The sequence below is a fragment of the Orcinus orca genome, chromosome 9 (assembly GCF_937001465.1).
Source record: "Orcinus orca chromosome 9, mOrcOrc1.1, whole genome shotgun sequence".
Taxonomy (NCBI): domain Eukaryota; kingdom Metazoa; phylum Chordata; class Mammalia; order Artiodactyla; family Delphinidae; genus Orcinus; species Orcinus orca.
In genome coordinates this window covers 31,645,915-31,669,590 of record NC_064567.1, presented here as the reverse complement: position 1 = coordinate 31,669,590, position 23,676 = coordinate 31,645,915, and the positions used below count along the sequence as shown (strand labels likewise).

Sequence of the window (23,676 nt, the reverse complement as noted above, 5' to 3'; positions counted from 1 at the left end):
GTACCTCCTGTACTCCTCGCGGCAAACCAGAAAACCACCGCAGCTGCGAGACAGAAAAGGATCACTCACTACACAGATCACTGGGCAGCCCTGGGAGAAAGCAGAGTCATTGGAGGGTAACTTCATCACATGCCAGCAATAAAAGACGGTGTGTGTGCCCCCACAGATGGTGGCAGATGTGCAAACTTCAGGTCGGACACTCCTCTCAAGTCAGAGTCAGGGACCTAGCAAGGAACAGGTGAGGGGGAAGAGCTGATCTTATCCAAGGGACCGGCAGATCTCAGCAGGACAAGTGTCATTTGCAGGAAGAGAGTAAGAATCCATTTCAGATCATGCAATTTTGTCTTCCTTCACTGCGTGTGATGCAAGAACAGCTGTGAAAATACTTTATACACGATTAACTGTGGTGCATAGGTTGTTTGGTATTACTAATATAAAATAGAATAGGTCATTTATCAGAGGTTTGTGTTGGTTTACATTGCTGAAAAGGCTCAACTATTTATGTTTCTGCTAGACTTTTCTTTTCGCTTTACATCATTTATTCAATGAGAATGCATCAGGCAACGTCTGTGCACGGGACATTTCTCTCTAGCAATCAGCTGCCTTTGTCTTCTTTATTCTGCTTTGTGGGCAGGATGGGGAGGGGGTAGTGTATCTTAAATAGTCTGTAATAGAGAATGAATTATAGAATACTGTAAGCATGTGCTACACATTATGAAACAGTTAAAATGTGGCGTCTCCTCCAAAGGAGTTTAGGCCAAGATGAATGATACTCATTTCCAGAGTCTCCAACATGATTTATGACTGGCGATGGTCAATTTCTGAAAAGAGTAAACCTGAACTCTAGTTTTAAAGCCTATTCTTGTAAAAATCTATTTTCTCTTCTCCAAGCTATGCCACCCACCTTCTCAGTGAAAGTGAGCACGGGTCTGAAAGCCTCTGTGGGCTCAGACTAGATGACACCACACTTCTGTGTAGGTGGCACATGACAGCGCTCGCTGGAGTTTGCTGCAGGAAGGAGGTCAGGACCCTGCCATTCCCACCCCCTCTATCCTGGAGCAGCTACTGAAGGCATCTGTTTCTGTCCTTTAGTACCCTTAGTCTCCCATTAGTATTCCCGGAGAATATAAGAAGAGTAAAAATAACAAAGTTAGGATGGGACTAAGGTTGTCCCCCTCTGCCAAAAACAAGTCAGTTCTTAAACTCTGGTCAGTTACACAGAATGTTGTTTAAGTAGAACTAAAGCCCGTGGTCACAGTCTCTCAACCAGAGTAGACAACACCATCATTCACACTAAAGACAGTCATTCTCATCTGATGATGAATACAAGATCAGATGATGCTATCAAACTCCCGGAAGACACACATCCCTAAGGAGCTATAGGACTAGGAATGGGCAGCCACACATGCTGGTTCAACCACTGTTGCAAGCGGCTGTCTCCCCATTTGGCTAGCCAGCAGGAAAGGATGTGGGTATACTTTAACTGCCTCCAGAGTAAATGCCCCAAATAGGAATCACATCCACAGCCCTGGTCACAGGTAGCCCTACCCTTGAACTGACTGACCTTACTGCGTACCAGAATTTATAAAAGAGGAGCTGTCAGAGTCCATCTGAGGCATCACGATAGTTGTCTGCGATGACGTGGTACAGCCGTGCATTTAGGAGATCCCTCTAGAACAACATCATGCTTGCCAGTGGACGGACAGATGGCTTTGCCTGTGTAGTCTCTTTTTAAATATTGGTACCAGGCACATGGACACTGGCAGCTGTGTTTGAGAAGTAAAGGATAACGTGCACTTGAGATCAAGGCTGGCATCCACAGAAACAACTCCTACTGCACCACATATAAATAACAGTATCAACAGAAAAGTCCACCAAAATGACCAAAAATTAATTTATGCAAGGAAAAATCTTAATAGCCCATTTCCAAAATAGTTCTTTTTGAAGTTGATTTAGTACCATCTTAATTTTCTTACTATTTCTCAATGCTAAAATGACCCCAGCAGACAACAGATTTTTTTTTAAACACACACACAACATATATGGAGTGTACAAAAGGCAATCAAGTTCTCTTTATGTCCAGGAGGATAATAATGGAATAAATGCACCTCTGTAGGTGATCTACGTTACAGTGCTTTTGCTACGATGCTATTGAGCCAGAGTCACGCTAGGAGGCCACGAGCAAGTGCTCGGTGGACATCTTCTAAGGTCAATCATCAGCACTATGACACATTAAGAATCTACCCTAGGATTAATGAACCTGTGTGCCCACGTCTGAGTGAAAGGACAGAGACACAGCAAAACACACTATGCATCTGTTATTCCTATTCCTTTCTTCCTCTTCTTCAAGAGTCAAGAACCAGATTTGAAAATGAGAGTAAAGAATTCGAACTCGAAACATACAGCCACTGGGAGGAATGTTGTCCTCAGAGCTGATGCATTATTTGGAAGGAGAGGGCAAGGGGCCCAGGGAGGCGTTAGAGTCACTGAACTGCTGGTGGTTTTCCAACAGTACCGGCTCATTCTTCCTTCATCACAAAGTCCCACAGGCAGCATCAGCACCACTCTTCGATGGCTCGATGGCCTGGAGGCTGCCTGCTCCTCCCAGGAAATAAACACCTCTCAGTCTGAATGAATTGAAAAAGTAATCACTGTTTTTGTTTCACAAGAAGATAACAGGAACTTGTATTTGAACACTCTTTGGGATGAACAGCCTAGATTACCAAATAGTCAAAGAATCCTATTGGCTAGGAAAAGACTAACGATGTTTCCACATGTAAGCTTTTTTTTTTTAAAGTAATGAACCTTAGGGTAAGGTAAGGAATAATTCTAACTGTGGATGAAATATGTGACAGTTAGGATACTTTCATTTTAACTTCCAACACTTAGAGAAAGATAAAAGATAAAATGGTTTCTCTACGACTTTGGTGCCCCCTGTTCACTGAGAACTTTGCCTTTATCCAGGAGGCCTGGAGCTCACCGTTTCCTAATGTCCTTGGCTCCAGCAGCCTTCACCAGAACCCTCCCTCGACATCCTCACGTCCTTGGACTTCATCGTGACCATGCCGAGATCTCAGAGGCTTCCTTCTCCCTCAGCTCGTCTCCCACTCCCCAACCACTTCTTCTCTCCTTGCAGTGTAGAGCTCACGTTTGTCCAGATGCTTCTTATTTTTCAAGCCATTATTTCTCAGTACCATCAGCTTGGATCCACCTAGAATCTGCCATCTGTGTCTCTCAGGAGACTGAGCTGTGCTGAAACACCCAACAGCTTATTTTAAAGCCAATACACATTTGAAGTCTCCAAACTCACCTCGGCCCAAGGAGCCAAGGCTACTACAGGTTCAGTGAATGATATTGGCTCCGAGGAGGCCTATTCACCATGTGTCTCTGGTTCCACGATGACCATTGCAAACCTCCTCTGTGCTCCTAATCCATCCATATCCCCCTCGTGGCACTCAAGCCTTGCTTTCCTCTTCATGCTGGTGATCATTTTTTCCCACAGCACTCTCAAAATTCTGTTCCCTCCTTTACGATCTTTTTCAAAGGAAACCATTTCTTTGCCCCTCTCTAAGGTTATGTATTCTATCTATGCCTTGCTTTCCCTCTCTAATTCCTTTTATCTCTAAGCTGCCACAAACAGTACTCTGTGATCAAAACTACTTCTTACAGACCCTTAAATTCAACTGCCGCTAAATAACTTACCCTGGGTCTTTCCAGCCCAGAAAAATCAGCAGGTACCAAACTGAAGTCCTCATCTTCTCCACCAAACACCTCTCACCTCACACTCTCTCTGCCTTGGTCGTGGCATCACCACAGCTCGCCTGAAACCTGAGTGTCGGCAGTTGCCACTTTCACCACTCTCGTTCCCACAGCGTATCAGTCGAGACTTATCGTTGCCACATCCTAAAAATTGTTCACATTTATCACCTCCTCTCCATCCCAGCCACCACTGCCTTACTCTAGCTGCTTGTCGTCTTTCTCACTAACACTTTCAACAGTATCCTGCTTGGTTTCCGCATCTCCAGGCCTGATACCTCTCCAATCAATCTTCCTCTTTGCTGACCAGAAGAATTACCCCAAAATGCAGCTCGAAGGTATTACTGCATTGCTCAAAAGCTGTCAAGAGCTCTTTATTACATAACAATGAAGCACAAACCCTCATCAAGGTCTTCCATGAGCTGACCCCTTATTGTCTCTCCTCTCGCGTTTTTTTCGTTTGTTTGTTTGTTTGTTTTTACATACTACCACCCACCCTCCTCCTCTTCATCTCCTAGGCTTTTTATTAACTATATTTTCTTATTTTCCGTATTCTTGCTGTTCTAGCATCTGAGGCCTCACTGAGGAGGGGAAGACTGTCCCTTTCAGGGCTAGCCAATTTGTAGAGATAGCAAATTACTCTTCTGCAAATGGGCCTTTCATATGCAAACCAACCAACCTGCAGCCCATGCCCCACCCCTCCCCTGCCTTTATCACCTCCTTTATCAAACTCTCCCCCATTAAACCCACTATGCCCTGTCCTAATCATTCCAGGGACAGGTATCAGGCAACCAGGGGCAGTTCCTACCTCCTGGAGCTTTTCGAAATTATTCAAACTAGTCGCCTTACCCACTCCTTCCCACTGAAACCATAATAAAAGGCTTTCTGCCCATCCTTTCTCCTTGCTCCTTCTGCCTCCAGACCGACCCTGGTGATTCCCCACGTGGCCCCGTGTGGCAATGCTGTGCCTTCTATTTCTCAGGATCTGAGTATAAAAACTTCTTCCGTCATTGCCATGTCTGTGTCTTACCACGTCTGATTAAAACAAATCCTGGGTACATTTTAAAACGAGTTTCAACTACAAAACTATTTACAGGCCTTTAATTCACCATGCTGTTTCATGCCACTGTACGTAGAGCTGGTAAGCTGCATTTTTCCAACGAGACTGAGTTCTAGTTTGTCTTTCTCTGTAAAGCCTTTCCTGACCCTCCAATGCTGAGCCCCTTCTCTCTGTGCCACCACCATATTTTGTATATAGGTCCTGGCTGAACATTTGCGATTCCAACACAACATAGTTAATTGCTTGAAAGTCCTTCTCTCCTCCTAGGCTAGGCTGTAAACTACAAGATAGAGACTGGGCCCTACTCATGGTTATCATGAGTACTGAGCTTAGTACACAATAAACAATGAATTCTTTATGAATTAATTTAAATGTACAACAATAGTGTTAGCATTGAATAGTGCTAATGACTAGCCTTGCTACCTTGAAATAAAGCTTTCCGATTAAGAATTTCCAGCTGGAAAAAAAATAGCTAATCAGTAACAACCTTGCACACAACTTACTCTCAGCCATTTAAACTATTCAAAGAGGTAGAGAGCGAGAGAGGAAGGGAGGAAGGGAAATGACATCTTAACGGTGGCTCAATCGAATATATTGTCTTTAGAATGTATCTTGTACATATATTTGGCTAAGAGTATGTGATATAACTTAAGAATCCAAAATACAATACCTCCAAAAAACAGGGAAGACAATCTGATTCTGGACAAACAGGAACTTATGCTAACTTCCTTTTTATCTGCCTACCTAAGATTCTTATGATCCCCTCCAGTTAGGAAAAGATATAAAGCTGATCTCTCTTTCCTTCCTCATGAGAAGCAATTTAAAATGTCAATGCTAAGTTGTAAGAATGCAAGGTAAGTACACAGTTTGAGGGAAAGAATATTTACTTATGTCAACTTAGTAAAGAAGTACTGTATAATATTAACATTTAAAATGAACAAGCATTACTTTCTAAACTGTTGATAATAAATTTCTCCATCTTAACATTTGGAGAAAAATCATTTAGAGCATTCAAGTCTGTTGCTTTCAAGAAGTGATGAAATTTTTTTTTTTTTTTTTTTTTTTTTTTTTTGCGGACGCGGGCCTCTCACTGTTGTGGCCTCTCCCGTTGCGGAGCACAGACTCCGGACGCGCAGGCTCAGTGGCCATGGCTCACGGGCCCAGCCGCTCCGCGGCATGTGGGATCCTCCCGGACCGGGGCACGAACCCGTGTCCCCTGCATCGGCAGGCGGACTCTCAACCACTATGCCACCAGGGAAGCCCCAAGAAGTGATGAGATTTTATAATTTGTTCTATTTTCTTTTCAACACAGGAACGTTAATTCTTTGGTCCATGTGGAAGGTATTAGGTTGGGTTTACTTATCTTCTCAGAACCAAATAATTCTGGCCCTTTAAAAGCTACACAAGCAAAAGGTTCAGGTTTTACTTATTCAGAGGTGCCTCTTGGGAATGCTTCAGAGTTACACAACAGTGTTCCAGTTTTTCCTCCTCTCTTCAGGTAATTGCCAGCATGAAAAAAAGGAAAAACAGCTTACGATGCTCACATCCTCAGGTGGAATTCTGAACCCACGAGGGCCAGCTGCCATGGGTGGATGGATGCCCTAACCGTCCAGCCTCCCACAAGGGACGGCTGAAGGTGCGTTTGAATGGTGCTTGTAGGAACCAACCTCCCTCTGGGCCCCAGGGACGCCACAGTGAGTTATCAGGGTGCCTCGTCCTCAAGAAAATGGGCACAGTAACTCACACGGCTCCCCTTGCTTAGAGCTAGAGGGTCTGGCCTGAGCATCTGGAAAGAGACTGAAGATTCTAGGGAGGCAAAGCCACATAATTCAGTCCAGGATGGAGGCTCTGGTTTCCAACTGCCTGGATTTGAATTTTGGCTCTAAAATTTCCTAGTTCTGTGACTTCTCCCAAGTTGCTAACCACTCGAAGCCTCAGTTTCTCATGTGTTACATGGAGATAATACCTAAGTCATGGGACTGTTGTAAGGTTTAAAGAGATAATTAATATGCGGTGCATAGCATGTTGCCTGACACAAGGACAAGCGTGCAGTTCTGTCGCTCTTAGTAAAAGAGGGTAATTTATATACCACATAAACTACCCAGGCTAAGCCTGGGTCCGAGGGATGGTCACAGGAGGCTTCGTTACCAAGGTGATGCTTCTCCTTTTTCCTGCTACTTCAGGTTTTAAACACAAGCCATGCTCTTGCATTAGCAAGCTAAAAACTGCTAACTTTTTTTTTTTGAAAAAGACTATTTTTTAGAGCAGTTTTAGACTCACAGCAAAATGGAGAGGAAGGTACAGAGAGTTCCCATCTACCTTCTGCCCCCCACACTGGCACAGCTTCCCCCATTATCAACAAACCCCACCATAGTTGTGTATCTGGTACAACTAATAACCTTATATTGACACATCCTCACGGAAAGTACACAGTTTATCCAAGGGGTCACTCTGGGTCTTGCGCATTTTATGGGTTTCGACAAATGTACGGCATAAACCCCCCATTACAGCATCATACAGAGTAGCCTGGCTGCCCTAAAATTCCCCTGCGCTGCTGCTGTTTGTCTCTCTTTCCTCAGCCCTGCCACAACCACTGATCTTTCAACCGCCTCTGTTTTGCCTTTTCCAGAATCTCGTGTAGTTGGAATCAGATTGGCTTCTTTCGCTTAGTGACCTGCACTTAAGGTTCCTCCACGTCTTTTTATGGCCTGACAGCTCATTTCTTTTCAGCACTGAATAATATTCCATAAATATTCCCCAGTTTATTTATCCATTCACCTACTGAAGGGCATCTTGGCTGCTGCCAAGTTTTCAAAATTATGAATAAAACTTCTGTAAACATCTGTGTGAACGTAAGTTTTCCTGTGGGTAAATACCAAGGAGCACAATTCCTGGACTGTATGGTCCATGTATGTTTATTTTTGTAAGAAACCTCCACACTGGAGTACCAAAAGCGACTGCACCATTTTGTAGTCTTATTACCAGTAAATGAGAATTCCTGTTGTTCCACATCCTCACCAGCATTTGGTATCACCAGTGTTCGGATTTTGGCCATTCTAATAGGTGTGCAATGCTGCTAAATTTTTATCATTTCATGGGGTGTTTTCCCCCTTACGTTTCTCTTTGTATTAAAACTGAAGAGGGTGATCGTTAAGAATACAGCTGGGAGGGTTAATAAATGTAACTCTTGTAGAAGACACCCTAATCCTCCAATTCAACCAATGTCATAGTTTTCAAAGAAACCAGTGCGTCTTTGCCTGAGTAGAGTTAACCTGAAGAAATAAACCATAGTTGAGAAATGGAGAGAGTGAGACTGCGTATTTCTTGGGAGTTATTTGGTTTCTCTCACTTGCAACCAAAAAAATTTCTCAATAACAGGGCACTGAACTCCACACTTTGGTAACACCCCCCCGCCACCACCAACAAAATGTTCTTTTTTAACATCTGCTAGCCTGACAAACTTTTCTCACCACCATGAATCTTCTCTGACAGCATCTTTTCCAGATTCTTTCTGATTTCTACTTCTCTTGTCTTGGTATACCCTGGCTACCTTCTTTGCTCTTATACACTTCCTGTCAATGGCTCTAACCAGTCTCTCCCAGTTATAGAAATGCCAACTACCTGTATAAAAAGGATGGCCTAAAAGACCTAGAAAGGGACATCCACCTGAAGCTGTGGCCCACGGTGTCCCTCATCATCTGACATCTGTCTGCCTTCCCAGCCTCACCTCTTACTGCCCTATCCCTCACACTAGCCCAGTTGAACCCAGCCAACCCACAGAGATCATGACAAGAACCAATCAGTGTTTAAAATCACAAAATTTTGGCAAAGTTTGTTATGTGTCAAGAGATAACTGTAATATGGGTCTAACGGACACAGTCTCCTGAGGGGAGATACATAGACTCCGCCTAGAGGTAAGCACCAGGTAACAAGATGCTTAGTTTAATGCTTTCTACAAACACTCAGCACTTTACTGCTTTCTACGAACCCTCTCAAGCATCAGAGTCCACCTTTGGTGTGAGCTACCACCATGGTGAAATGGACAAAAACTAGACTCTGAGCCCAAAGATCAGAGGTCTGCCACTAAGATCAGCAGACAGCTGACCCGCTGAGCTGCAGTTTCCCATCTAGTGTATGGGAATGTTATAAAGAATACATAGCACAAAACGGGAGCATGGTCTCTAATGCTAATATTATTAAAGAGCTTAATGTTGCATCTGACACCCTGTTTGGGGGTGCAACTTAGACTACAGGCAATTGTTCCCTTTAGACACTATTCAATCATTACAAATGAACTCTGCATTAATCACAGGCCCAATCTTTGAAAACTATCCTAGCTACTAAAAGGATTTATATATTCGAATTCAGACTTTTTTTAAACAAATGACCAGGTATTTAACAAGTGATCCAGCTTGGAAGATCTGATGCAGAGATTCTCCAAAATCCACTATTTCATTTATGAGGTTCAACTTTTATATACCACCTTTGATTCTGCTTTTACCAAAATGTTAATGAGAACAGTGGCATATAAAATATTGAAAGAAACTGCACTAGAATAAAGATTTCAGGACTTACTATAGTTTCTCTAGGCTTGTTTATATAAATCTTTTTAATAATAAGCATTTATGAAGCATCTGGGAAGCACTGTACCATTTTATTATTTAGAATCTCTTCATTTTTTTAAAAGTGTTTTCCACATTCTTGTTATATAATGTATACGAATGTTCCAAATGGGAGTTTAAAAAAAAAAAAATCCTCCAAAATGCAATTTCCACAAGTTCATGGTCATTTCCCAGAGAAACATTAAAATTCATTTTCAGGCCTTTTCTAACCACCCTATCTAAAATAAGAACCTGCTTATTATTCTCAACACAAAATCTGGTCACAATTAGTAATTCTTCCCCACAGTTTGTTCCCCTCACCCCATCTCCCTGTCTGGCACATCATAAGGGCTATTACTGTTAAGAGTTTATATATGTAGCCTCATTAAATCCTGACAACCACATTAAGAGAGCTATTTTATACCCCATTTGTCAGAGTGGTAAACTGAGACTGAAGGTACGGGAATAAATTTCCTAAAGGCACCCAGCTAATAAAGGCAAAGTCTGCATTAATACCCTGCAACTGCCTTAATAATGCATCTTGTAGTTTAGTAAAATCCTCTAGTAACAGCTAAAGATATCACAGTAAATGAAAAACTTCAACACACATAATATGACAAATCATTATATTCATTATGCTAGTAAATTACTCACTTTAATGGGATCCAAGCACTTTACTCTTGTTAATGTCTTCTTGTGAGCATGTCAGCGACATGGTTAATTTAATAAAAATGCTACTTCTATCTAAAAAGGAAGATCAAGCCTCTGACTCTAGGAGCCACATGATAGATGGGCAGGAACCTAGAGCCTGGTCTTAGTTCTACGCTCGGTACCAGTCCTGCCGAACCCTGCAGGACCCTGGTCATGTGGCCGCACCTCCCTACACCTCAGCTTTATCACCTACAGCACTATTACCTCGGTGTTCCACAGAGTAACCCATCTTTACTTCTACAAAATTACCCTAAAATGGTTTTAAAAACACGCTTTACATATAAAATATTTTATGACCATTAATTACTATATAATAATAATAGTAAATTACCAAGTAATCAAACCCGATGAGTCTAAACTTCTAAAGTTATGACTCAAATTATTCTCCCAACTCTGAGTCATTCCTCCCAATTTATGTGAAGTATAAAAATTAATAAACACATATGTATATACACAGACAAGTATATACACATACACACAAAAACACCTGTTCATACATTCTATAAATATTTAGGGCATATTTTAAAGGTTTTCGAAGACTGAAAAGTACAAAACCACAACTAAGCATCACAGCTTTATTGAACCCGTAGGCTTTTGAAACATTTCTAGTTCCAGAAATAGGCTAGAAGGGGAAAATTTTTTCTTTTGTGAAAAGTGGAACATTCAGCAAGACCCAACCCCTGTCAAAGACTCAAGGGGAGGGGATATTTTTGATTCCTGTCAGTATCCCAAGTGTCAAGTCGAGGTCAGGCACATCACAAGATCAAAAAAAAAAAATGCTTCCCCTGCCCTCTTCCCACCCCCCCACACCCTCCCCACAGATGTAAACTATTATCACACAGGTGCATCATTTATAAGCACACGCCAGGGATCCTGTGCCGTCATCTTCTACAGTTATAGCTTCCTGCGGCTGCAAACAGTATGGCTCGCTCTCTTTGGAAAGGAGTCTGGGTTTCTCCTGTAGGCAATTATTTCTAGTATCATTGGACAAAGCTAAGTTTTCCAGAAGGAAATTTCAGTTGTGACGGCAAACCCTAAGTAATCAAGAGAGACTGCTCCGCATGGGCTCCGCAGGAAGAACGGGTCTAGGGAGGACACGGCTGAACATGAACGAGCCCACATTATCTGACCAGTGGTTTTATAAGGTCTTGATCTCAGGACTCCTGTATACTCTTAAAAATTAGTAAAGAACCAAAGAGCTTTTGTTTATGCAGGTTGTAGCTTTTGCTATTTATCTTACAAGAAATTAAGACACAAAATTAACGTCCATTAATTTATTCTGAGATAATAATAAAGCCACTGAATGTCAACATAAACAAATTTTTATGGAAAAAAATCACTGTATTTTCCAAATCAAACAAAGAAAAATGGCATTGTTTTATATTTCTGCCAATTTCTTTACTGTCTGGCTTAATAGAAAACAGCCCGATTTTCATATCTGCTTCTTCATTTGATCTGTTACAAAATCGTACGTCATAAAGCCTCTGGAAAACTCTTAATGTATACTCATGACAGGATGAGAGTGAAAAAAAAAGAAAATGTCTCCTATTATTAAGAAAATTGTTGTTATCTCCTGAACTACTTAGAAGGGTCTTGCGGATTCTAGGGACACTAGACCACACCTTGAGAGCTGCTTGTTCAGACTCTACTACTCTGTCTTTATTTCCCTTTCATCCTCACCCTTTCATTAAGTCTTTGGAACATTTCAGACTTGTGCCAGCTTTGCTACAGAGAATGAAGAACCCTCTACAGACACTTGTGCCAGAAAATTAATGAGAGAACAGCAACTTCCAAACATCAAATGGCAATGTGGTGGTAGCCTCAGGAACCTAAAATAGTCTGTCCCATACCTCTCCAAGGATAAATTAAGTCTCAAATACAAAAAGACAGACTTTCTGTGGAACCCCTTCTTTCCACCAGAAATGATGTGCTCAAGAACGCAAAAAATAAAAAAAAGGCTGGATGGGGGCTTCCCTGGTGGCACAGTGGTTGAGAATCTGCCTGCTAATGCAGGGGACACGGGTTTGAACCCTGGTCTGGGAGGATCCCATATGCCGCGGAGCAACTAGGCCCATGAGCCACAACTGCTGAGCCTGTGCGTCTGGAGCCTGTGCTCCGCAACAAGAGAGGCCGCAATAATGAGAGGCCCGCGCACCACGATGAAGAGTGGCCCCCACTTGCCACAACTAGAGAAAGCCCTCGCACAGAAATGAAGACCCAACACAGCAAAAATAAATAAATAAACTCCTACCCCCAACATCTAAAAAAAAAAAAAAAAAAGGCTTGATGAATACATGATTATATGCCACATACAGACACTAAATGGTGTGGTCAGATAAAAGATCACTTTTTCCGGCATGATGGTTGAAAAATGATGGAGTACAAAAGAATAGAAAATCAAGGCATAAAAGAGAAAAAAACAGAACAGTAACAATTTAGAAGTAGCTGCCATTAGAATCAGAACAGCAAATGGCAGGAATGCTACATGCAGAGAATAAATACAAGAACCAACAGCTCCCCTGGCTTGGTGAACAGGGGGAAAGGGACACCTGATCAGAGCACAATTTCTTAAGTGCTCTTGCAGGCTTCATGGTACCACACTAACCACTAATCTCTATATACCACAGAGTGAAGAGGGGGTGGGGAGAAGATACCATGAAATATAGGAAAGTAATCCATGCTCCCTAGAAATGCAGACTCAAGGAACACCCCAGAACAAAGCAATACATAAAAACTGTCCTCCCCAATGGCTCTATCATCTATGGAAAAAGAAAAGAGCAAAGAAATGTATAAACCTAGAATCAAAAAATGAGCATTTCTGTATGACATGAAAAAAGTAAAAACAGGATACGTCCATTTCTATACAATATTCATTAATCTAACCTCTCTGATATAAAAGTACGTTTATTTCACAGGGGAAATTTGGAGTCCATCTAAATCAATTCATTCAACAAATATTTATCGAGCCAGGCACCATAAAACAGTGAAACAAAACAAAATCCCTGCCCTCAAGGAGCTTGTGTTCTAGTGGGAAAATGAAAACAAACAAGTAAGTATGTTAAACATGTAAAAATATATAGCATCTCAAATGGTAATATGTGTAATGGACCTAAATAAAGGAAGAAAGGAGGAAGGGGACCACATGCGATGTGGACAGGGTGGCAATATAAACAAGTTGGATGACATTTCAGCAAAGACCTTCAAAGGCAAGGGAAGGAGGCCACAGGTCCATTCAGAAGAGCTTTCTAGGCAGAGAAAACAAACGCAGAAGCTCCAAGGCGGAACAGGCAAGGGGGCCGGCAGAGCTGCAGAGGAGGAGGGAAAAGGGACTATGAGATTGGGGCGGGGGTCTGCGCATCACGCAGTCCTGAAGGCACTGAAAGGCCTTGGCCTTTGACTCAGAGGGAAGGTAGCCACTAAACGGATGTGAGCTGAAGGATGACATGATCTGACTCCTGTTTTAATAGGAGCACTCTGGCTGGAAACTAATACAGAGAAGTGTCGGTGGAGATGGGAGAAACAGTTAGGTTGTACGTATAGTTAGAGCCAACAAGATTTACAAAGACTGGATACGGAAAGTGTGAAAGAAAAAGAGGAACCAAGTCTTACTCCAAAAGTTATTTTCTGGTTTATTTTGATTTCTTTTTTTTTGTTTCCTGGCAACTACAAAATGGGGTTGACTTTTGGAAGGGATAGCGCTAGGAAAAGCCTGATGAGAGTTAGGTCCAAGGGAAAGTGGAAGAAAAGTAATGTCATCAGCTGGTAGGCAACTATGTCAAGGAGTTTTGCTGTAACATGGCAAAAAGAAATGAAGCAACAGCGGGAGGCAGGGCCAATCTGAGGAAAGATTTGATGACACAGAAGGATGAGGATAACTGCTGAAGAGGTGTCCCAGAATATTTGAGAAGGCATGGAACTGGGTGCACATAGGCCAGCTGAGCCTGAGCCAGGAACATGGGTAATCTTTCCACAGTGAGAGGAGGAAAAATGAGTATGTGGGTACAGATGCCTGCGAGTTGGTTGATGTGATGGTGAAAGAGGATGAAAGTTCCTTCTGATTGCTTCTACGCTCTCAGTGAAATTGAAAGCAGCTGAGAATGAAGCAAAGGGAGGAGGTGCTAAAGAAAGGTCTCAGAAGGAGAAGAAAGTGTAAAAGAATCTAGGGGAACAGGCGAGTAAAGCACTAAGAAATGTGCTATCACTGCCAACCAGAACCAAGGGCCAACGAGAGGCACATATGGTCATGAATTTAAAGCAAGTCCAGTCAGCAAGGTGGGATGGTCTTTCTCCAGCCTCTACTACCCTATGGGTGTGAACATGAGGTAGGCAGAGAGTTGAACTTAGCAAGCATTGGGTTTTTTTTGCCAAGTGAATGGGGCAAACTGAGAGGAGGGAACTGGGGGGATCTGCAGAGGAGGAATTGTGGTGATACCTCACGTAATCTAAAATGGGTACGGAGATTTCCGGCAATTGAGGTTTCATCAAATATACCGTGGTTAAAAATCACAATGTTGATAAATATCTAGTGACATGTTCACAGTATACTGAGAAAACAAACAGGTTAAACAAATTATTATGTAGAGCATGATCCCATTTTGAGAGATACATACTATGTAGGCTCATTAATGCAGAGAAAAATGGTTACTTCTGAATGATAAAGTTTCCTTTTTTGTGCCTTTTAAAGGTATTCTACAAAGAACATGTATTGCTTTAATAATTCGGAAAATATACATGTTATTTTAAACAGCATAACTTAAAATTCTTTGTAAATTACGTCATTTAAAAGTGCACCAGGGGGCTTCCCTGGTGGCACAGTGGTTGAGAGTCCGCCTGCCTATGCAGGGGACATGGGTTTGTGCCCCGGTCCCGGAAGATCCCACATGTCGCGGAGCGGCTGGGCCCGTGAGCCATGGCCGCTGAGCCTGCGCGTCCGGAGCCTGTGCTCCGCAACGGGAGAGGCCACAACAGTGAGAGGCCCGCGTACCGCGCAAAAAAAAAAAAAAAAAAAGTGCACCCAATTAAATTACAGGTTTTAGTTTATATGAATAGGGTCATCCTAAAATCATTAACAGGTGTTACCAAGACGCATTACGATGACAGATTTTTACAGGAAATGCATTTGATTGGACTACACATCTCCGTGGAAGCCTTTCCAAGCTAAAATGTTTCCAAAAGACACCCATCACGAAGGCTCTTGTTCAGCCAGTATGCATAAGATGGTGTAACGGATGTCATGTGTCCTCATTAGTTAGGCATTCTTTTTTTTTTTTTTTTTTTTTCCGGTACGCGGGGCTCTCACTGTTATGGCCTCTCCCATTGCAGAGCACAGGCTCCGGACACGCAGGCTCAGCGGCCATGGCTCACGGGCCCAGCCGCTCTGCGGCATGTGGCATCTTCCCGGACCAGGGCATGAACCCATGTCCCCTGCATCGGCAGGCGGACTCTCAATCACCGCGCCACCAGGGAAGCCCAGTTAAGCATTCTTGATTCACTGGTGCCTGTGTAGTGTTATTAAACATTTTGAAAGTCATCCCTGCCCACCACTAAAAGAAAAACTCAGATGAGAGAATACAGAGGAATAATTAGGTTTTACTTCTTCAAGCCTATGAAATACAGTATAGTTTAAAAGGCTATAAATGATGAGCACTAGGAACACTAAAAATATTGAAAATGTTTGATAAAAATGGAGAATATAAAACTGTGTTGAATAACCTAGCTACAGCTATGTTATGGAGATAAGATTATGGATGAATTTTAAAGTCAGAATTTATCAAATGATATATGCTTCTATTAAGAAAAAGTAGTGTAACTTTCTAGTATATGAAGAATTAAAACTCACTTATTAGTGAGGAAAACTGTCATAGAGAAAGACTAATCCCATATGGGTCCTATAGATCATATACAAAACAAAAACAAAAACAAAACAAAAACTGTGACTTTAAAATATCATACAATGTTATCTATACAGTTAGGACAATGATTAATGAAGAGACATTTGAATAGCCTGTAAATTGTTACATTTTACAAAGCTCGTATAAATTTCCAATTCTAATAATTATTTTTACTAATAAAAATGTTTAAAAGCTGCTCCATTATTATTCCTATCGGGGAATCTTCACTCCTTTGTTAAAAATGTCAAGATTTAAAAGCTAGCTTCTTTGTCTCACTAAAAATACTCTCATTTTTAGTCAGGGTACAGTAGTTAGTTTAATTCAGGTAAGGTAGCCTAACTTGCTAGGAAGCAAAAATGATAGTGAATATTTACCAACAGTTATACTTGGTTAGTTCAATTTGAAAACATACTGTCCGTTTGGAGACACAGCAGAGAGTAGCAACAAGGCCCTGTAAAAATCCATACACAATCCACTGGCAGGAAGAAAAGAAATGAGTAACGAAATTCTAGACTGCAGGGTTACCAAAGTGCTTGTAACATTTTAAACCATTTGAGGTGTGCCGGAAAAAATGTGGCACAAACTGGTCTTCAAAGCATGAAAAGTACAATAAAGGGAACTGGAAAGTCCAAAACCAAGCATGTGGAAAACTGATAAGCTTTCAAACTGATGAACTTCCAAACTGAAGTCAGTTGATTAGAGGAAATATTTAGTGAAATTATTACAGTGCTATAGTGTGGTACATCCAGTGCTTAATGTCAACTAACAGTAAACTACAAAGGACATTCATAAATTTGTGACACAAAAATGTTTGTTACAGGCAGTAATCAGACATTCTTAGAAAATGTTATAAGCCATAATTATTTAACATCAATTCTCCTTTTCTTTTGGAAGCACCGATATAAACCGTTTGCACACTTTTTTGTCCCATGTTCAATTTTTTTTTTTTTTTTTGCGGTACGCGGGCCTCTCACTGTTGTGGCCTCTCCTGGTGCGGAGCACAGGCTCCGGACGCGCAGGCCCAGCGGCCAAGGCGCATGGGCCCAGCCGCTCCGCGGCATGTGGGATCTTCCCGGACCGGGGCACGAACCCGTGTCCCCTGCATCAGCAGGCGGACTCTCAACCACTGCGCCACCAGGGAAGCCCCTCAAATTTTTAGAGCTACTGCTTTGCCTAACTACATTTGAATATAAATGACTTGTTCAGTCTGAAAAACGTGTACATGAACTGATTAAACAAGGAACAGCAGCAAATGATATGAGATCACACTGGCAAATGGTTTGAAGGTGACACAGCCCATCTGCTTATTTAGAGTGTCTACTGACTGCCTCCTTCACAGCAAACCCCCGGGGAAGCTGTGCATTAACCCCCTGCTGCCCTGCCCCACTCCCACCACCCAACGCCCTTCACTTCCACCCTGGCTACCTCACCTAAGCATCCTGCCTCTCACTTACGTCTCCGGATGGTAGGCAAAAGCAGTCATTTACACCCAGCTATCACACTTTATGTGGACACCGTTGAAAACACCTCCCATCTGAAGAGGCACTACAGAAATGTTCGACCTCAGTAACCCAGAGTCTGCCTTCCCTGTGGAAGTAACTGCCATGGCAGTTTTCCTTATGAACAACACAAATCATGTAACTTGCCCATTACTGTTTTATTTTTCCCATCAGGAAGCACAGAACCCCAACTTCTGCTTCAACTCAGTGGCTCAGCTTCTGTTTTATGTACTGGGCCCCCAAGAAAGATTTCATTAGAGGAAAGGGTCTTATAACTACAAGGCTTGTGTGCCCCTGTTTTAACCCCTAATCTCGATTTTTACATACTTCTATTTTTCCATCTTGCTGTTTTTATTCTTGTAAGCTACATCACATCATCTGTGGAACCATCAGGGGTATAAGCAGTAAATAAAACTATCACATTGACCGTAACAGAATATCCATTTTTTACACACAGTTCTTAATGTCTTGATAATGTGTTTTACTTTAGTCCAACAATTCACAAAAGCTCCTTTAGCATGATTCCCACAGCTTCTTTGAGAACATGTCTGGGCTGAGTCACCTGATGGCGGCTTTTGGAGAAGCTGTCCTGAGACCAGCCACTGGCTGTCCTTTTCTCATCAAAATCTCTCTACAACTAGAATCAGCAGCAGCCACCAATTTGCTGGCCATTCTGCTTACTGGGCAGAAAGCCTTTCCAGCTTTCAGGGATTTTACTCAGCACCAGGGATTTCAGTGCACCCTGATTTTATGTTACATAAAACATACCTGCTTTACAGTGAGTGCCCACCCACCCCTTAGACCAGTGGTTCTAAAACTTGAGCACTAATCAATCACCTGAAGGGCTTGTGAGACCAGAGAATATACCTTGTTCCACCCCCAAAGTTTCTGAGCCAGTTGGTCTACAGTGCAGGGCTAAACACTTGCATCTTTTTTATATAAGCTTCAGGTGTACAGCATATAATTCAACATCTGTCTACATTACAGTGTGATCACCACCACAGATCTAGTTGTTACCCACCAACATATAGTTGACCCCCTTCACCCATTTTGCCCACCCACCAATGCCCTTCCTCTTCCCCTCTGGTAACCACCAACCTGGTCTCTGTATCTATGAGGTTTTTCTTTTGTTTGCTCATTTGTTTTAGATTCCACATATGAGTGAAATCATTTGGTATTTGTCTTTCTCTGTCTGACTTTTTCAATTAACACCATAACTTTTCTAACAAGTTCCTAGGTGATGCAGATGCTGCTGGCCTGGAAACCACACTTTGAAAACCAATGCCTTGGGGGCTTCCCTGGTGGTGCAGTGGTTAAGAATCCACCTGCCAATGCAGGGGACATGGGTTCGAGCCCTGGTCTGGGAAGATCCCACATGCCGCGGAGCAACTAAGCCCGTGTGCCACAACTGCTGAGCCAGTGCTCTAGAGCCCGTGAGCCACAACTACTGAGCCCACGTGCCACAACTACTGAAGCCTGCGTGGCTAGAGCCCGTGCTCCACAACAAGAGAAGCCACCGCAATGAGAAGCCCGCACACCACAACGAAGAGTAGCCCCCGCTCGCCACAACTAGAGAAAGCCTGTGCGCAGCAACAAAGACCCAACGCAGCCAAAAATAAATAAATAAATGTATTTTAAAAAAAAGAAAACCAATGCCTCAGGGTCAGTCCATTTCCCTGCTTAAAAATCTTTAGGGACTCTGCCCTGTCTATCCTATTAGTCACACAGATGTTTCAGCTTGGCCTTCAAACCCTCCTTGACAGAGCCTGTCCCAGCTCCTACTACCTCAGTCCATAGCCTGTTCTCCAGGCCCCTTTACATCCTCACTCTGCCCAGAGCACACAAACATCCTGTGCTCATGCTGTCTTTCTGACTCATACCCACTTCTCATTGCTCTAATTATTAATTGCTCTAGAAATTAATCATTCTTCAAAGGACTCGTGGAATGCCACCTCTTCCCAGAAGCCATCCATCTTCATTAAAACTCTTTCAGGGCTTCCCTGGTGGCACAGTGGTTGGGGGTCCGCCTGCTGATGCAGGGGACGTGGGTTCGTGCCCCGGCCCAGGAAGATCCCACATGCCGCGGAGTGGCTGGGCCCGTGAGCCATGGCTGCTGAGCCTGCGCGTCCAGAGCCTGTGCTCCGCAACGGGAGAGGCCACAACAGTGAGAGGCCCGCGTTCCACAAAAAAAAAAAAAAAAAACCTCTTTCATTTATGCTTTAGGACAATATACAAGCCTGCCTTGCATTATAATTAGTAGCCATTGCACAACTCTCTTCCACTACATTATACAGGAGAGTGGTTAGGAAGATGCACTTACAGTCAGAAAGGCCTGGGTCCAAGTTTTGGCTCCACACTCATCAGCTGTGTGACACAGAACACATTTCTTAACCACGAGCCTTAAAGTGAGATGACAATACATCTCCTTCAAGGGAGACAGCTGAGGATTAAATGAGATAATCTACATAAAGTCCTAAAGAGTACTTCTGGCAGATAGGGCTCAGTAAGTATCACTTTTCTGGAGTTTTTGAAACATCATCCCCAAATTCTTTGACACTCCTCCCAGGTGGTCAGGTCTATGTCTCTTCCCCTTGAATCTGATTCCTGTGACTGCTTGACAGAATATAATGGAAAGTGACCTTGTGACCCAAACTTTAAGGCACTACAAGATTCTGTTTCCTGTCTCCTAGGATGTTCACTGATTAATCCTAGCCACCCTGAGACGAGAAAGCCCAAGCAGCCCATGGAGAGGAACGCAAGCCCCCAGCCCATAGTCTCCACTGATCTCCCAGCAGGCAGCGAGCACATGAGGGAGGCATCTTGAAGCAGATCCTCCAGCCACCCCCCCACCCTACTCCCATTGCCACGTGAGGTGCAGATGGTGAGCGGTCCCTAAAAAGCCCAGCCTCAACTGCAGACATGTGAGCAAAATAAATGATTGTTGTTCTTTAAAACCATTACATCTCCGGGGGTTTGTAACACAGCAAGAGATGACAAAGCAGGAAAATGTTATTATCTTTGCATCCTTTCTCCTCTCCAGCAGACAGGATCATAGGTTAGGATCTTCTAGAGTGTTGATCACAAGATTCAGACACTTCTAGAGGGAAGATCCTCCCAAGGGATCTCTCTTTGTGAGTAAACAAACATTTCAAAAAAAATCAATGATGCTCTTCTATATTTTCATAATTGCCATTCAATAAGATCTTAGAAGTCTTGCCGCATTTACTTCTGTTTATAATTACCTGCAGTCACTTGGGAGGGAACAGCACTTGATTAAACAGAAGACTTTCCAACAACAATTTCTGTGTAGTTTCAATTTCTGTGCAGCTTTTGATATTTACAATTGACTACAGGTGTGTGGGAAATGTTCTGGGAATTCACAGCATTTAAAGTAAGATAAAGATTCCATGAATGACAACTTCCAGCTCTAGGAAAATGATTAGTGTCATCAATGTTTCCTTTGAAGCAGAGGCATGGTGAGAGCCAAGGTTAGGAGTCAGAGAGAAAATGGCTTATTGATTCTCAGAGGCTGTTTCTCTATTCCTAAAGTGGGCAACTGTAACTGATCAAGCGATTTCATACAGATGACAGGAGATAATGTATGTGAAGTGCCCAGCACATAATAAAAACTCAATAATGTTAAGTCCCATTCCATCCCCACGTCCTGCTCCAAATTCTGCCTGCTGGAAACTGCAGCAAACCTCAGGATTCCTTGGAAGCATGAGTCAAATGGAATTGACCCTTTTCTTGATTTCAGTTTGCCTACTGCCTAGACCACAATCATGGGGTGAAGGAAGGAGGTTGTAGAAGAGAAATTGTTTTAGTTTGAAAGGATTTTTTTTTGTAATTTATTTTTATAGTGGAGTATAGCTGATTTACAATGCTGTGTTTCTTTCTGGTGTACATCTCCTGGATTCAGTTACAGAGAGAGACATCTATATATTCTTTTTCAGACTCTTACCAGTCTTATATTCTCTTCCGGTGATTACAGTGTGTTGAGCCGAGTTCTATGTGCTATACAACAGTTCCTTATCGATTACCTATTTTCTCTATGGAAGGGTATGCCTGCTAATTTCCACCTCCTGGTTTATGCCTCACCCCCTCCCACCTTTCCCCTTTGGCAGCCATAAGTTTGTTTTCTAAATCTGTGATTCTGTTTCTGTTTTGTAAGTTAGTTCATTTGTATCCATTTTTAGAGTCCACCTATAAGTGGTATCACATGATAGTCTGAAAGGACTGAACCACCTCCTTCCTCTTCACTTTTAGATGGCCAGGAACAAAGGTGGCTGTAAACAGAATGATTCATGCCAAGTTTAAAGCAATGCCACCGAAAATCAAAGATTTAACATAAAAAAGCGTATGCTGCCTAAATATGAAGATGTGGGAAACAGACTGACAAGCTGTAGGATAAGTATTTATAACGGTTCATAGGTCTAACTGTTATCCCACCATTTCTATACACTTAAAACGTCACTTTTAAAAACAATTGACAGTACGCATTATCCTATTCCCAAAACACTTGAGAAATTTCCAAAATTGCTAAGCCCTCTTTCGGCGGGGGATAATTTTACTTTAGAAAACGTTGTCTGGACAACACCTGACAAGTCATTTCTCTTCACTCAGGACCCATACAGCCACCACAGGAGCCCCCAGAAATGATGCTGACTCTACCTCTTTTCAGCCTGTGGCCTGATGGTTCAAAATATCCATCTGATTTCCTGCCACTGCTTATTTTCCTGCCTGCCTTAGGGGCTGCAAGGATAAATTAGTAGCCTAGATTAGCGTTAGTTTCCATCTGGCCAATTCTGACTTGAGGAGTGAGAGTTCTACCCTAAGAAATAAGAAGCAATGCCCACTTTATTAGACAGGAAGCAGGTGACCAAGGTCTAGAACTATAACTTTCGAAGTGTGAGGAGGAGAAAGTGCAGGGGAAAATATTTTCTACCAACACAGACTGAGATTCAAATGCAAATACTTTTTTCAAGCACCTACTATGTGTCAGATCCTTTGCTAGGTGCTGTAGCGTATGACCTTGTTTAATCCTTAGAATTCAGACAAACCTATGACTTTGCATTAAGGCCAGAGAGATGTGCTACTAAAGCACCCACCCAACCCCATTTACCTAGGGATTTAAAGTCTTCCTTAAAGGCAGAAGAGCTGCAATGCCCAGACACCAGCACACAGATGGTCCTTTCCTTCTAACTTGGTGAGAATCAACCTATGCTGTGCATAAAAATCACTACTCAGGCTTATATATACAAAACTATGTCTCATGTACTTTACTGGTAAGTTAAGAGCTTCCCAAGGGCTTACTATCTGCATTATTTTAACCATTAAAACCTAATACCCATAGGAGAGGCAACTCCACTTTAATACAGGTAAGGTGCCTAGTGCAGTGCCTGACACCAAGAGAAGACTCTGTCCACGGTCTGTTTTCCATGGAAGAATGTCATGAGAAGGGGTCGGGGCTGCTGGAGAGCTTGTCGGCTTTAGCATTTTATTTTTGTAAGGGGTAATTATGTGAGCATAAGCCCTGTAATGGTCCACTTAAAATAGGCCAACATAGATGTCCTGGAGCAGAACAAATTCCGACCGCGCTGAAATGTATCTTACATTCTTGCCAGGTCATCTTTAGCACTATGTGAAGCAATCTTCTGCTCCTTTTCCCAACCCTCTGTGGAAAAGCTGAAAAGGCATTTGATTTTATAACAGATAAGATTACTGTAAAGTTCTAAAGACCTAAGTTATGAAAGAAGAGGTCTTTTAACCAAAATTTCATTTAATTTAAAAATCTAAGCTGAACTGAGGAGAACTGGATTGGGGAAAAAAAATACAACTGAAGAGAGAATTTTGCCTTTCAAAAAATTTCAAGTGGAGGATTTACCTTATCCATCTTATCTTAGGTGCACAAGACCTTAACTAAAAACCATAATCAGCTCATCTTAACCCTCTGAAGAAAAACACTGTTCATGGCTAAGTGACAAAAGTGATGAGCAAGCACATTTTCCATGCCCTCTTCAAGGGCAATATTTGGAAGCATCTGAGATATTCACATTTCTAAGACAACCACTGTGACATTCTACCTCTTTACTATGGCTCTCCTACAAACTTTTGTCTGCCCAACAGCTAGGGTGTTCTTTGTAATTTTTCCTTTGGAA

General features: G+C 42.4%; 1 protein-coding gene and 1 long non-coding RNA gene across 2 annotated transcripts in view; one reads left to right on the top strand and one right to left on the bottom strand.

The window, feature by feature from the left end:
* CTTNBP2 (cortactin binding protein 2) overlaps positions 1-23,676 on the bottom strand; it is a 154,264-nt gene that overhangs the window by 110,608 nt on the left and 19,980 nt on the right. The window lies entirely within an intron of this gene.
* On the top strand, positions 140-18,984 carry LOC125965499 (uncharacterized). Its single transcript, XR_007479443.1, has 2 exons — positions 140-312; positions 18,749-18,984. It is a non-coding gene; the product is annotated as an uncharacterized LOC125965499 (long non-coding RNA).